Source organism: Lepidochelys kempii, chromosome 7, assembly GCF_965140265.1.
Source record: "Lepidochelys kempii isolate rLepKem1 chromosome 7, rLepKem1.hap2, whole genome shotgun sequence".
NCBI classification, from domain to species: domain Eukaryota; kingdom Metazoa; phylum Chordata; order Testudines; family Cheloniidae; genus Lepidochelys; species Lepidochelys kempii.
This window is the reverse complement of record NC_133262.1, coordinates 121,013,778-121,027,368: the sequence shown is the minus strand read 5'-3', so window position 1 is coordinate 121,027,368 and position 13,591 is coordinate 121,013,778. Positions and strand designations below refer to the sequence as shown.

The 13,591-nt window shown below is 46.2% G+C and overlaps 1 protein-coding gene across 5 annotated transcripts in view; it reads right to left on the bottom strand.

Moving 5' to 3' along the window:
• Positions 1-13,591, bottom strand: part of SH3PXD2A (SH3 and PX domains 2A) — a 395,312-nt gene that overhangs the window by 182,439 nt on the left and 199,282 nt on the right. The gene's annotated exons all lie outside the window — the stretch shown is intronic.

Genomic DNA, 13,591 nt, shown 5'->3' with positions numbered 1-13,591 from the left:
TTGGCCCAGAGAAGCAAAGGAAATTGAGACAGTGGTAAACTAAGTGATGGTCTTACTTCTGTGAAAAACTCAGCCTCAGATATACTGTCTAACACACACGATTCGCAATGCATGCATAAGGCTTATTCAAAGCTGCCCCCTAGCAATGCACTTGCTGTCCTTGGCCAGCTGCCGTTGCTGATTTTCTGAATTTTATAGGACACATCAGAAGTGCTGAAAGGGACAAAAATAAAAACAAATCCGAAAAGACCAGCACCTTGGGCAGAGGTTCAGTATCTAGATGAGAAAGGGCTTAAGTGCTCTGCAAAGACCACAGGCACAAGAGTCAATCAGATTCCCAGCCTTGGCAGAAAACTTCACTTCAATAAATCTAGAAGCAATCAAGCAAGGCACACGTCCTTCAAAGCTGACAATGAAGAAATGAAGAGCCTGTGTCGCTGACTAAAGGGGAAGTGGTGGGTTCCCAGCACCTCGCAGGATCAGGCCACATTTAAGTAATTCAAGTAACTGGATCAAAATTCCTAGCTCTCCCCAGGCAATATGCAATCCTTTGGGGACTATAGCCGCTGTCATAAATTAGAGCAGTCCCCAGGTTGCTGTAACCTAGACAGGGTCAGAGAATCAGGGAGCCATGGCTGATGATTGGTTCTCAGCTTCTTCTCAGTTTTCCCCTTTCCTAGGCTGCTTTGGGTGGCTGTGGAGGGGGGTGGAGCTAGGTGCTCATTAGGCTCAGGCACCGAAGGTCTAGGAACTCCTAACCTGCTCTCCCTGAGGTTTCCACAGCCTGGCCAAGAAGCAATCAGTGAGCAAAGTTATGTTCCTCCCTCCTCTGCAATGCAGCAGGCAACCAGCAGGGGCGCTGTTGTAGAGCTGCATCAAGGAAGGAAGAGCAGCCTCTCAAGGTGCTGCTGGCTCATACAGAAGCTGCTCTGGGTGCTGCCGGGGAAGAGGTGTGAGGCAGGGCCCCCTACAGCAAATAGACTGATTCACAACACTGCAGTTAAAAAAACTGCAAGGCGTGGCTCAGGGAGCATATTTTCAACTCAGAATCATATACACGTTTTCTTCTTAACACAGCAGTCCCCAAGGACCACAGAACAGAGCCTGGAGAATCACAGCCAGGATACCACCAGAACGGATTGTATCAAGCAATCAGAGATAATCAAAAACAGCCCCCCAAAATTAGGGTAGATAAACATGCCTCCCACTAGCTGGCTCCTAGGGGGAGGGGCGGACAGGGGGGCTCAGCATGCTGCTCCCACCCCAAGCCCAGGCTCCACAGCTCCCATTGACTGGAAACCACAGCCAATGAGAGCTGTGGGAGCTGCACCTGCGGGAAGTGCGGAGCCTCCCTAGCCGCTCCATATAGGAGCTGCAGGGACATGCCAGTGGGAGCCCCCTGGTAAGTGCCGCGACACTTCCCAACTCCCTGCCCCAGCCCTAAGTCCCCGCCCACACACACAAACTGCTGCTGCTGGCCCTGGCAGCCCCTGAACCAGCACCGGCCGAAGTCATGGAGGTCACAGAAAGTCATACAATCCATGACTTCCGTGACAGACAAGCAGGCTTAGATATGAAAGCACCTTGGGTTCAGACTGAACGAGAATGGGTATACCCTCTCCTCCTTTCAGGCATGATTTGGGAGTGCCCCGGTACCAGGAATTTCTGGTATGAGGATCAAATGACCAATTAGATATTGGATGCTAAATTGGAGCCCTTCCCCTTAAAATTCATTCTTGAATATATTCCTGATATCTCGAGATTAGCTACTAACAAGGCAGTGTGGTTCCAATATGCAGTTTTGGTCATTAAAAAATTAATCCTGAAAAAATGGAAAAGTCGATCCCCACCAAACACTGATGACTGGCTGGGTGATATGGTTGAGTCCTTGCAGCTAATGAATAACGAACATTCTGCAGAAAATGAATGCCCAAAATATTAAAAGCAATTTGACTTTTTAGAGGTCTATGATTCCCCTGCCCTCCCTTTACCTTAAAACTGTTTCTTTACTTTGTGTATTATGATGAATCTGGTATTTTGGTGGTGGTGTTGTATTTGGAAAAAATAATAAGGATTTATGAATATTATATAAAAGGAAAGTGGACCTGGTGCTCCCCAGTAAGTTTTCTGAATATTTTGCTACATTTTTGATTCACAGCAGCTACTGGACATATTTTAGCATAACTGGCATCCTCTGCTCAGACACAGCAAAGAGGCAGGTGGTGGTTTTCAGAGCATTGTCAGAGCTCTGTGGGCAAAAGCAAATATCCAGACAGAGCTGAGAACTGTCACCACCTAACAGGATCAAGCATGAAATTTGGTTCCAACAAGCGCTGTCAGACTCTTGGTTTCACAGCTAAAATTAAAGCAAGCAAACACCTCTCCACACCCTGAAATTCTGAAGCTCTGCCCTGCGGAAAAAGTGGCTGAGAAAACAGGCTACAAAGGCCAGAGAATAGTTTTCACTAATCCATTTACAAGAATCTGGGCTAGTGAAGGGGGATCAAGGAGAGGTTTGTGATCAATACAGCTGTTCAATATTGGGGAGACCTTTTTAGTCCAGCATTGATTATGGAAAAGAAAAACAGATAATGTTCTAACCAACCCATACACCTATGTATTTTTAATCACGGATCCAGGTACTGTTATTTATAGTATAAAATTAATGTACAAGAAGGTATGTCCACTTTCTTCCCCCTGCCTTCTGTTGGTCACATTTTTGATGCAAATGGTATTAAATTAAAAAAAAAAAAAAGGATGTCATAACAGAAATAGGAAAAAAAGGACTATTACCTAATAAGAGGCTAGGAGGCAAAGCTATTTGACATCTGTTAATAGCAAAACATCACAGCTTGGCCACTCTTACCAAGAGGAGCTCACTCCCTCTATGAACTGGGTGCCTAGAGGAAATGTCAGCTGCCACTGATGAGAAGCGCAAGACAGTGAGATGTGGGGGATGTTGGAAGAAAGCAGAGTTGAAAATATTTGTGTGATGAAGTGGGAATTTTCAATAATATTTTTATCAGTCCCATGTGTGCCTCAATTTCCCTGTGTACTTTGTATGGCTACCAAGTGGCTGCAAAGGGGCTAAAAACCACCCATACCAGTGCAACCAGCCAGCCCACCTGTGATGGAATCCATTTTTGTCCCTCTCTATCAGCCCCAGAGGAGAGCTGCTCAGTCTCTCCAAAAGCCAACTTTTATCCTCCTCCTGCTGAGTTCACATGCTCCACCTGACAGTTTCCTGAGGATTGGTGCCAGTTGTTGGGGCTCCCATTGTCTTTCCGGATCCTTCATTGAATTGGGTCCATTTCCGCCAGTCCTTTAACAACCCAATAATACCACCCCAGACAGCTACATGACACACACTCACCTCATGTCTTCTGCTCTGCCCCGTCAGCAAGATTTGTGAAGAACAAATCATGCCAAACCAACTTAATTTCCTTCTCTGATGGGATTACAGACCTAGTTGATGGGGGAAAGCAGTAGACACGATATACTTTGATTTTAGTAAGGCTTTTGACACAGTTCCATGTGATACTTTCATAAGAAAACTAGGGAAATGTGGTCTAGATGAACTTACTAAAAGATGGATGCACAACTGGTTGAAAGACCATATTCAAAGAGTATGATTTACTGTCAAATTGGGAGGATGTATCTAGTGTGATCCCACAGGAGTCAGTCCTGGGTTCAGTACTATTCAATATTTTCATTAATGACTTGGATAATGGAGCACAGAGTATGTTTATAAAATTTGCAGATGGCACCAAGCTGAGAGGGGTTACAAGCACTTCGGAGAACAGGTTTAAAATTCAAAATGACCGTGACAAATTGGAGAAGTGGTCTGAATTCAACAAGATGAAAATCAATAAAGACAAGTGCAAAGTCCTTCACTTAGGAAGGAAAAAATCAAACGCACAACTACAAAATAGGGAATAACTGTCTATGTGGTTGTACTGCTGAAAAGGATCAGGGGGCAATAGAGGACCACAAACTGAATATGATCCGTCAATGTGATGCAGCTGCAAAAAAAGGTTACTATGATTCTGGGGTGTACTATAAAAATTGTTGAATGTAAGACACAGGAAGTAATTGTCCCAGTCTACTTGGCATTGGTGAGACCCCAGGTGGAGTACTGTGTCCAATTCTGAGCACCACAATTTAGGAAAGATGTGGACAAATTATAGAGAGTCCAGAGGAGAACAACAAAAACGATACCACGTTTTGAAAACCTGACCTATGAAGAAAGTTCAAAACTGGGCCTGGTTAGTCTTGAGAAAAGAAGACAGAGGGGGGACCTGAGAACAGGCTTCCAATATGTTACGGGCTGTTATAAAAAGGACAGGGACCAATTGTTCTCCATGTCCACTGAAGGTAGGACAAGAAGTAACAGGCTTCGTCTGCATCAGAGGAGATTTAGGTTACATATTAGGAAAAACTTTCTAATGATAAGGGCAGTTAAGCTCTGGAATAGGCTTCCGAGGCAGGTTGTGGAGTCCCCATCATTGGAAGCTTTTAAAAACAAGTTGGACAAATGTCAGGGATGGTCGAGGTTGACTTCCTCCTGCCACAGCACAGGGGGCTGGACTTTGACTACTTCTCTAGGTCCCTTCCAGCCTGACGTTTCTATGATTAATATTGAAACAAGTCAAGGCATTTTTCCCAGCTCAGAATTTTTGCATTTCTTAGCTTGGAAAGTGATGTAACCGTGTTACCACAGGGTGGTGCTAGACTACTATAGATCCCCCAATAATAGCATCTGTCACGTGAGCTTCCAAATGACATCAAAGAGGACACAAAAGGTATAGATCAAGATACAATCTAACAGGCTGTCAATGCCACATGTAAAAAAATGGGAACAGACTGACATTCGCCACCAAGCTTGCTACAAAGGTAAAGCACAATGTTTCCAGATGGCATCAGAGATGTGAGAAAAATATAATGTAAAAAACGTTGAAAATCAAAGCGTTTGCATTTTGTTTGACATTTCTATAAATGGCTCAAGTTGCAGATTACCTGTGGAATTCTACTGCTTCTCATGGGTTTTGTTTGATTGTTTTTGGAAAAATCAGAATACCAAGGATATGGTGGTGATTATTTATTTGTGCTGTGATGGCCTATAGGAGCCCCAGTCATGGATCAGGACCCCCTTGTGCTAGGTGCTGTACGCACAGACCAAAATGGCAGTCCCTGCCCCACAGAGTTTATGAAACAGGGATAGATTTCCTGGGAAATTTTACATTAAATCTTCCCCACTTCCACAAAGTTTTCCAAAGCCCTCTGCTAAGTTTGGAATGTGCTGTGGATAGGCTGAGCCAAATAACTCCTATTCAAGTCAGCAGGTAAAATTCCTGAATGGCTTAAGTCCCGTTTCAGCCCACAGGCCTGCAAAGGTTTTCTTCTAGCCCTCTGTGGAGGGAGAGAATCATGCAGCTGAAACCCTGCCTAACACTTGGGAAATGCAGCCCTTTGTGCAAGGCCCAGCAAGGGAAGAACTGGATGTTATGAATCAAATGGCTGCTCCCCCAGAAAAGTGCTCAGCAAAAGAAAACACAGATGGGCTAAAATATTTAGGTCAAGATGTTAACATTTCTCAGCACTGGGGAGTGGCAAGACAATGAAAATGGGGACATCTTGAAAGCTTGTGTGACAGTGGGAAAGCGTGTTGCATCCCCTCAAGTGGCTGGTCCGCCTAAGAGGACAAAAGCCTACTGTCGCTACTAGTTAATGGAGGTACTCCTTTAGTTCAAGTAGTAGAGGTTTGTGCTGCGGTGTGGAAGATCCCACCTTCAACCCCTGTTGATCACCCATATGAGGGGGTTATTGTAGTTTCATGTCAATGGTTAGCAGTAGCAAATATTGACCCCTAATTGAAGGGCTTTTACCCAATTTTTCTCAGTGAGACTCACACTCTGGGGGCACTTACGAGTTCCTAACTGCTCGGAGTCCTCAGTGGATGACGCTATCATTTCTCTAGCCCTCACGACAGTGACCTAGGCCTCTGCCATCTCCAGACCAGATTACTGCCATGCAGTCTGTGCAGGGCTGCCTGCTCGGCAGCTACAACTACGACCTCATGCAATGGTCCATTTAGTTGTTACACCTGAGGAGCACAGGACACAGGGCCCCAGAGCCTGCACTGGGTTTGATGGTCACAGTGATCTTCAAAGTCAGCGTGGCTTGCGTTGTAGCTACCAGCGAGACAGTCCCTTTCCTTCGCGAGTGCTGGGACGAGCGGGTGCTCTCTGTGCCCAGGGCTTTAGGTCTGAATTTGTCTGAGAGCGGGTGGCTGGGCATCTACAAGGGCGAAGTCTCTCCTTTCTGGGTTCTTGTACCAAAGTCTATTGACCTTTGGGCAAGGCGCATGCCCTAGCTCCACAGCCGCCTGCGGGGCTGCCAGCGAGCCGGGCTTGTAGCTGAGGTTTAGGTTTCTGGACACCATTGTTTCAATTAATGTGGTTGTGTTTTCTACTCCTATATGGGCCGGGAGCTCTCCCTGCATTTGCTCTGCTGAAACCTCCCCAGGGGAGGTGGCTGATGCCCAAACCCAAGCCTCGATTGTTCTTTTAGAAAGAACGGAGCACAAACCCCCATGTACCCAGGCGAGGCGTTCAGCATTCCTGGGCCATCCCGGCCTGATGCTTGCCACAGTAGGAGTCTCTGTGCAAGCGTCACTCTCCCACCCAGCCCGGTGCTAGGCTGCCTCGCCCTCCCATGTAACTTTTCAGGCATTTTCCTCAGGGCTGCCAACCCATGGGACGCTCGGGCATCTGCAGGCAAAGCTAGCAAGTGGTCAAGTCAGGCTGTAAACCACCCGCCTGCGCGTCCGTGGAGCTTCAGTGCAGAATACAAGCTGTAGGCAGGGGATGGCTGGAAGCAGGGCAGATGGAGTCCTCCTTGCTGCTCCTTTAAGTGTGGAAGGTGTTTGCTTTTGATCAGAATCAGCCCTGTATTTGGCTTCAGAGGAGGAAATAGGTTCTTGTCCTCTCACCTTCATCTCCCCACCCCTCTCTCCCATTTCAGTGTGTCTGGGGGGGGGACGACTAAAGTTTGCAGCCCTGGGGTATGTAATGGAAGGGAGTAAGCCAGGAATGGGTTTCCACTTGTCTTCTTCCAAATAGCTGAGAGATAGCTGCAGTGGGAACCCCTAGCCAAAATTCACTTGGAAGAGGTTTAAATCGAGTCATGTTCAGGAGCCACCAGACCGAGCTTGGCTGTGAGGATCCACAGCCCCGGGGAAATGATCCGTATCTCCCATTCAGATACAGACCCTTTACAATCCCTTTCTCTTTTGTTACTTGCAGGAGCACGCAAGGAGCCCTGCCTTCCAACTGCACGCAGCTGCTGGGTGAAATGGTTTCCCATTCCAGCATCCCACTACAGAAACAGTAGATGCTGTTTCATGCAGGGGTGCAGGGAAAGGAAATCTGGTGGTTTACACCAACAGAAGGCAGTCTCACTTTACCATTCTTCCCCCCCACACACACACACACCCGTATTATGGCATTGGGGATGCTAAATATCCTGCATGACTAGCCACACATGTTATGCTCAAACACACTGTAGATCATAGAATATCAGAGTTGGAAGAGACCTCAGGAGGTCATCTCGTCCAACCCCCTGCTCAAAGCAGGACCAAATCCCCAACTAAATCACCCCAGCAAGGGCTTTGTCAAGCCGGGCCTTCAAAACCTCTAAGGATGGAGATCCCACCACCTCCCTAGGTAACCCATTCCAGTGCTTCACCACCCTCCTAGTGAAAAAGTTTTTCTTAACATCCAACCTAAACCTCCCCCAGTGCAACTTGAGACCATTGCTCTTTGTTCTGTCATTTGCTACCACTGAGAACAGCCAAGCTCCATCCTCTTTGGAACCCCCCTGCAGGTAGTTGAAGGCTGCTATCAAATCCCCCCTCACTCTTCTCTTCTGAAGACTAAATATCCCCAGTTCCCTCAGCCTCTCCCCATAAGTCATGTGCTCCAGCCCCCTAATCATTTTTGTTGCCCTCCGCTGGACTCTCTCTAATTTGTCCACATCCCTCCTGTAGTGGGGGGCCCAAAACTGGACGCAGTACTCCAGGTGTGGCCTCACCAGTGTCGAACAGAGGGGAATAATCACTTCCCTCGATCTCCTGGCAATGTTCCTACTAATGCAGCCCAATATGCTGTTAGCCTTCTTGGCAACAAGGGGACACTATTGACTCATATCCAGCTTCTCGTCCACTGTAACCCCTAGGTCCTTTTCTGCAGAACTGCTGCCTAGCCATTCGGTCCCTAGTCTGTAGCGGTGCATGGGATTCTTCCGTCCTAAGTGCAGGACTCTGCACTTGTCCCTGTTGAACCTCATCAGATTTCTTTTAACGCAATCCTCCAATTTGTCTAGCTCACTCTGGACCCTAACCCTACCTGATCTAGTCAGGACCATTAGATGTTTCTTATGTTCCTAAATGTTTGACTTTTCAGGCTTAGGAAAAGTTCAGCCGACTAAATGGGTCACCTTAAAAGCTGCTTAAAAGCAATGGTATAATCCATCCCGTTTTGATCCCCATTCCCTCTCCAAAGCTCTTCGTAAGCTGTAACAGGTGTCATCTTCCCAGCCTCTGCTACCTGCATGTCTAAAGCTGAGATTGCACGTCTGCACTTTAATGCAACAGCAGATTATACAAGACACACAGAGGGTCACACATGTGCATATCACATGCATAGGCTGGAGGTCAGACATTGGAGATTTTCACTGTCTGCCTATTAAATATTTCACTCAAAAGGCCGGATGTCATTTCATGTGCCCCAGTTGCCCCGATGCTTGTCAGATCCCACCTACCTGTAGGAGAAAGAAATCCACCACACACCTACCCTTCGGCCCCACTGCTCTCCCTTTCCCTCCAGCCCAGTCCACCTCACAGGGTCCTGAGGTTACAGATGGGGTCCTATCCTGCAGAGTTAGCTGACCCCTGTTTCTCTGCCCCACCAACCTAGGGCCATGAATCCACTATTTTTATCCCTTCCACATGAAGGAGCGTAAGGGGTCCTATAACTTTTGGACGGCCGGAGACCTGCAGCTGCACACAAGCAGGGGCTAGGTGGAGGTAGCAGCATCGCGTTGAATGGAAACAGTGGACTGAAGCATTGCTGGGCTGAGCGAGGACCGGGGCGGGGGAAGCTTTCTGAGCCGCACAGTCAGCTCTTTGCGATGCTTCTGTTCAGCGAGGAGCTCTGCACAGGCAGGTTCAAACTCTTCCTGCAGGTCAAAGCAACTACCAAAAAAACCGTGGAAAACAGGATGCAGAGAGCAACACTGAGCTAAGCTGAATAATAAGCCAGCCCCACCTACTGCTCCAGGGAGTCCAAAGACATAGGGAGGAATTTATCCCTGGGGTCACTCCCCTGACATCAACAGAGCTACCTCCAGGATGAGTCTGTCCCAGAACTTATACAACTCCCCTGAGATGGTTGACTTCATCTCACTGAGCACCTTGCAGCAAGAAGGGAGAGTCAAAGCAATTTGCTGTAAAATCTACTGAGTTCCAGGCTTTGTTGATACCAATTGCGGCTGAAATTCACCACTGTGCAGAGGAAGCACAAGGCCCGTGCAGCTCAGAAGTCTCGGTTATATCCTCCTGGTGTCCTTCTTTGAGACCTTAGGGAGTGCACAGTGTTTCTGCCCTGGGGCAGACCTCAGATTCCTACTTTACTTAACTCCAAGCAGCAATGCAGAACTGAGTCTGCCAATGTCTCGTCTGCGCTAGCCAATCAAAACCAGAATAACGCACCTGGTTGTGCACATCTGTGTTTCCAATAGCTCACGTTGATCTATCTACTGGACATCAGTAAGCTCAGGTCAAATAGAGGAGTCAAAAGTGAAAGGACTCTTAGCACAAACTGTCAGCATATAAGAGACCCAGTTTATTTATGTTTTAGAGGTATATTGTGGGCACTGAAACCCCCCCACACACACTAAATCCAGTGGGCACTGGTTTGAAAGATTCTACCAGTTTTAATGAAATCCCCCCATTGAGAGATCAAGAACCCAGAGTCTTGTTTAGACCAATGGCACCCTTTAAGGGGACCGACCCAAGCGTATATAAGACAAACCTGTGCTAATGTGCTAGATCCACCAGTCTAGTCTGGAAAGCACAGTGGTGAGAGCAGGAAATGTGGACTAGAGATTCCTAGGTTCTACTCCAAGCTCTGAAATTGACCCATGGTATCACCTCAGAAAGGCCAAACTCTCCTGGCTGAGACTGTGCCTCTTTTGGAAAACCAAATGCAAAGGCCAGGAAACTCAGTGAGTTCCCCTTACCAAGTTCCCTCAGAATTCTTCCAATGGGGAGCAGGATTTGCCCTCTGCAAATGAGCATGGTGTTTGGCTACATGGATCTCCAGAATTTCAGGGGAATTAAAGCCAGGGCATCCATCTTATTCCAGCCTTGTGTCTACATACTGGCTTCACAGCCTATAGGGGCTATACTGTCAGGGAGTCCTCAGTCAGCTACTGCTCCCAGACACCAATTCTAAGGGAGTTTCATAGCACAAAGAGAGACTCTGCAGATAAGTTAATGCAAACTAAGGGGACAAATGTCAACATGCTTCCCCACATACTCACTTGGAGACCTCCTCTTCTCTCTTAACCCAAAGACCCAGGACCCCATGAGGAGCACCCCACAGAGACAGATCACTAGAGTTTTTAAACGAATTTTTTTTTCAATTTTTTTCCATCCAAATTGAAAAAATTAAAATTTTCAGTGTTCATTTTTTCTCTCCTTTCTGCCTCCCCGCTTCTCTGAGACAAATTGATAAAAAGAGGGAAAAGGGAGGAAAAGAAGGGGGAAAGGAAACATAAAAAATGAAAACCCAAAATTTTCTAAAACAAATGAGAATTTTTCCTGAAAACCAAAAATTATTCTTTTCCAATAACCGTCACACAAAATTGCATGAAATTTTTCTTAATTAAAAAATTTTAACCATTTTTTGTCTACATGCACAAATTACTAGGGCCCAATCTACTGCTCCATGACTCAGTTTACTCACCTCTAAACAGGGAAGGAAAAGGTACTTATTTCCCGGGGGGGGGGTTCAGTAATTAACATCTCCAAAGCCTTTGGAGATTTGATAACAATACTTGACCTCTTCATCCAAGTACATCAAAGCACTATTCAGATAGTGAATTATTAAACCTTACAACCCCCATGTGAGTTACAGGGAGTGCTATTATAACCCATGCCTGCCTGGTGTAGTGCTGTGTCCCCCTCTAGGGGCACCAATAGATGAATGAGTCTGCTACAGCCTTTGCTAAGAGCCATGTGGCTTTTAGCTCATGTATTTAGCTTCAGAGGTCCCAGGTTTGATTCCACCCACCGATGACCGGGATCTGTCAGTGTTACCCTATCATCCGTGTTTCCCAGATAGAATCTGTGAGCACCTAAATGATGCCAAGTCCTGGAGGGACCATTATGATCTGGTCTGACCTGCTGTAGGGCACAGGACTTCCCCAACGTTAAGCAACTGCCATACAGCGTAAGGAATGATATGAGTGCAACTATGCTTGTTATCATTCTGCATTCTCCCAGATTAGACTGCGGTGTTGCCATAACCAATTATAATATGCACCTTAATTTCAGCCAATGCTCTTACTGAAGGATGGTATGGAGACTGAACAAGAAAGAAAGGAAAGCATACAGTGCATTTTACATTTAAAGCAACTGCAAAAGCAGGGGTTTTTTCCATTTCTTTATTAGTTAGTTTTCTGTTCACCCGCCTGACATTTGATCCACTAGAGCAAGTGTATTTGATGCAGGTCTAGATAATCAGTCAGTCCACCCCAGCTGTGCCCTTCATCAGCCATGGAAACTTTCAGCAAACAAACACAGAGCTATGTCAGCTGGCCTGACCCGGATCTCATGGCCATCCTGGGCTAGGCAAGCATCAACCTGAGATTCCTGCTTCTAAACGCAACTTTGTTTTATTATTTGCTCTTACTCCCCTGTCCCCCCCATCTCCATCTGACTTTTTCATCCACTTGTGCCCACATGAAATCCCAGTGACTTCAACAGGTCTCCGCATGGGTGCGGTGGTCTGTCCGCATGTTGTACATTGCAGGATTGGGCCATATGTGGTGTGCTCTTTGGGGCAGGGAGTGTCTCCTTCGTTGATTGTCTGTGTGGTCCCTTGCACAATGGGGCCCTGATCTTTAAGTGGAGTTCCTACCTGCAATCATATCATCAATCTCTTTCACATCACTGTAAGTCCTTTAAGTCAATGGGGTTGCTCCACACTGGTAGGAGATCAGAATCTTACCTCAAAGGCATCATCACAAGGGGATATAAATGAGGGCAGAACCTGGCCCTTTATATGGGAGTTTCAGAAAGAAAAGAAGTTCACTGCTAGGAATTCTGGACTGAATTCTGAACAGTGTAATTCTTCGGGTCTTAATTCCACCCACATCAAACGTTAGAGCAAATAGCATTTCAACAACAAAATGCTCAGTGCCACCAACAGCTTTCAAGCAGCACCAGGAAACTCATCCCTAAAGCACCAACAATTGCTGCCTTATTTCTAATGATTCCCTTGGAGGCGCTTGTGTATCTCAGCTAAATGCAGTAACACAAAATTACACTTATTCAGACCATATGTATAAGTGCAGCAAGAGCCCGTAAAAGCTTAACCAGCACAATAAACATTTGGAAAAGCACCATGACCAGATTTATGGTCCTTGGACACCTACCAACATGACCCACCAGGATTAGATACTTAGGTTTTTTGATGTAAGCAAAAAGTAAATAAATAACTCCCCCCACCTCCCTTTCCACTCTGCAATGGACCCCCAAAGCCCAATCCTGCATTGGAATATCATGTTTTTTCCATCTTTTCTGATTCCTCAAATGTGCTTGTTGAAATTGTGCACACAGAGCAGGTCCTGGCAAGCAGGAATTTATTTAGCACCCAGGACTCCAAACCGACATCCCAGAACATACAATAAAACAAAGGGAAAAAACGGAAGACAAATAAGACCCTTAATTTCCACTTAAGGAAGGATTAACCTTGCTGCAGAAAGGGAGCTGGACTCTGCCAAATTCAAGCTGATTTTCAGCGCTAGTTCACCAGCATAAGAGCAAAGGGGTAACTTCAATGCCACATACTGAAATGGAGTTCAGGATGATGGTGGGATGGGGTGGCTGCAAAATCATGTTATTCCATCCCTGAGAAGCTGGAGTTGTTAAATCTTGAATGTTTATTTAAACAAAGCAATTTGGGTTAAAAGGACAACTATGGAGTTGTGAGAAACAAAAGTTACTGTCATTCCCCACACAGAAGACACGGATTCCCAATCATTCCCCAGATTACTCAAGCATTTGCTCACCCACTTTTCCTCTCCTTTATGTTTCATAAAAGTTGTGATTAATAATAAAAATATTTCACACTTATACAGCACTTTTCAGCCAAGGAAAGTGCTTCACAAATGGGAATTAATACAACCCACAGCATCCCTGTGAAGCATGTATTATGATCCCCCTAACAAAGGGGGAAAACTCAGACACAGATGGGTTGAGCGACATACTCTGGGTCACACAAGCAGATCACTGGCTGTGCTGAAA